The 2,825-nt window shown below is 43.8% G+C and overlaps 1 pseudogene; it reads left to right on the forward strand.

Annotated features, from left to right (window-relative positions):
- The first annotated feature begins 2,085 nt into the window (after positions 1 to 2,085).
- The window catches only part of LOC112062590 (uncharacterized), a 149,710-nt pseudogene continuing 148,970 nt past the window's right edge, over positions 2,086 to 2,825 (forward strand).

Below are 2,825 nucleotides of genomic sequence, written 5' to 3' on the forward strand. Positions count from 1 at the left end.
TCATCTACATCCTGTAGAATAGCCCTTCTTTTAGGTGTATTTCCCTTAGTTCTTTTCCTAGGGCCTGGGCAAACAAGTGTGGGCTGTCTCAAAACCCCTGAGACAATACTGTCCAGGTATATTGTTACATTTGCCCTGAGTTAGGGTTAGTCCACTAGAAGGGAAACGGATATTTTGATGAGAGATGAACTGAGAATTTTTTTTAAAAAGGCATGCTTGAGGTCGAACACAGTAAACCATTTAGCGTCCTCAGGGATTTGGGCTAATATTTTATAAGGATTGGCCATGAGGCTATGTGTAGAGATCACTGAATTTTTTACTGCTCTCAGGTCTTGTACCATCGTGTATTCCCCATTTGGCTAAACAACTGGCAAAATAGGAGTATTGCATGGAGACTGGCAGGATACCAAGAGGCTATGTTTTAAGAATTTATCTATGTGGTGTTGTAAACCATTCTTTGCTTCAAACTTTATAGGGTATTGTCTCTTGTTAGGGTAGGTGGCTTCTGGCCTAAGGCTAATTCTTACAGGTTGGACGTTTATGGCCCTTCCGGGGATTCCTTTGTCCCATACTGATGGGTTCACTGCTTGTAAAATATGGTTGGGAATAGAACCGTGTTCTTCCATCTGGTCTGTCTTAGTCAGAGTCAACATAAGGGGCTGCTTGGTACCTCCTAATTGTAGTATGGCCCTGAGGGAACTCAGAAGATCTCTCCCCAGTAGTGGGCTAGGACACTCAGGAACAACTAAAAAGGCATGCAAAATCAACCACTGCTCAAAATTGGTAAGTGAGAGCCCAGTAAAGTAATGGGTGTGAGGCTTTCTGTTGGCACCAGTCACAGTACAGCTTTGGGAGGAAAGAGGTCCAGTGTGAGAAATTAGGACAGTGTAATTGACTCCCGTATCAAATAAAAAGTCAATCTTCTTACCTGCCATATCAAGGACCACCCAAGGCTCCTCGATGGAGATAGACATCATGTTGCGGCAAGCCGCTGGACTCCCTGGGCCACCTCAGTCTTCCAACATGGCCATCTCGGGAGCAGGGGACCCCCTTCCCCTTCAGGACTGAGGGCAGTCCCTGTTCCAATGACCTGTTTGTTTGCAGGCTGGGCATGGCCCAGGGTGCTCTTTCTGGCAATCTTGGGCTCAATAGCCAGTTGACTTGCATTTGAAGCATTCCCCCTTGTTGGTCTTACCTCCAGAAGGATAGTTGAACTTTCTTGGCCCCCTTGCATTGTCCTGAGGTCACAAGGCATGGCTGACAGCAACGACTATCAGTTTTGTATGAGCCCTGGCCTGCCTTTTCTCATGTTGGGTTCTCTCTTCTTCCTCAGCTTGATCTTGATTATTAAATACCCCAAAAGCCACACCTAAGAGTTTGGGCATAGAGGTTTGTGGGCCTAATTGTAACTTTTGGAGTTTCTGCCTAATAACAGAGGCAGACTGGCTGATAAAGTGTTGTCCCATCAGGGACTGACCTTCAGAAGTGGAATGATCAATGTTAGTGTACTTTGTAAAAGGCTCCACAAGCTGCCCATGAAAGAGGGCTGGACTTTCCTTTTCTCCTTGGGTCACTCCTTTAACCTTTTCATAGTTAACTGACTTTTGGATACTCTTTCTGATCCCTTCTAATACACAATGGATCATGTGCCTCCTGGCTTCTCTTCCCTCCCAGGAATTAAAAATCCAAGGGAGTCCTGATTTGGGACTGTGTCTCTACCCATAGCATAATGTTCAGGTTGGTCCCTGGCAAACTTGTCAGCATGCCCGAGGGCTGCTTTTTAAATTCTCTATTTTTCCTCAGGGGTACAGCAAATAGATACAACTACTTGGGCGTCCTTCCAAGTTAAATCATACACCACAGTTAGGGCCTGAAAACCTTCAACAAACTTACTAGGGTCCTCAGAAAATTGGTCCAGTCTCTCTTTGCATTGAGCTAAGCTGGTTAAAGAGAAGGGCACATGTACACTGATCATCCCTTCACCATTTGCCACTTCCCTAAGAGGGCATAATTTCCCTGATCCTGGGTGATAGGAAGCTCCACTATGAGTTACCCCACAGAGACTAGTCTCTCTTTCTTGGGGTAATGGAAGGCATGGAAGGACATGAGTTGGAGTCTGCGATTGGGAAGAGGGACCAGAAAAAGTAAGTGACTCTGGAGAATTAGGTGGTTCCAGAAAAGTAGGGATACTGTCAGGAGTAGGGTGAGCTCAGTTTTCACCATGAGAGACGGGAGAGCTTAGAAGGAGATAATCTAAAATGTCAGGAGAGTATGGAAACACAAAAGACCCTGAATAGCCAAAGCAATCTTGAGAGAGAAAAACAGAGCTGGAGGAATCAGGCTCCTGGACGTCAGACTATACTACAAAACTACATAATCAAGACAGTATGGTACTGGCACAAAAATAGAAATATAGATCAATGGAACAGGATAGAAAGCCCAGAGGTAAACCCACGCACATATGGACACCTTATTTTTGATAAAGGAGGCAAAATATACAAATGAGAAAAGACAGCTTCTTCAATAAGTGATGCTGGGCAAACTGGAGAGCTACATGTAAAAGAATTATATTAGAACACTCCATAACATCATACACAAAAATAAAATTAAAATGGATTAAAGACCTAAATGTAAGGCCAGACACTATAAAACTCTTAGACGAAAACATAGGCAGAATACTCTATGACAAAAATCACAGCAAGATCCTTTTTGACCCTGCGAAAAATGGACAGCTACACATAAAAGAATTAAATTAGAAGACTCCCTAGCACCACACACAAAAATAAACTCAAAATGGATTAAAGACCTAAATGTAAGGCCACACA

This window comes from Physeter macrocephalus, chromosome 21 (assembly GCF_002837175.3).
Source record: "Physeter macrocephalus isolate SW-GA chromosome 21, ASM283717v5, whole genome shotgun sequence".
NCBI classification, from domain to species: domain Eukaryota; kingdom Metazoa; phylum Chordata; class Mammalia; order Artiodactyla; family Physeteridae; genus Physeter; species Physeter macrocephalus.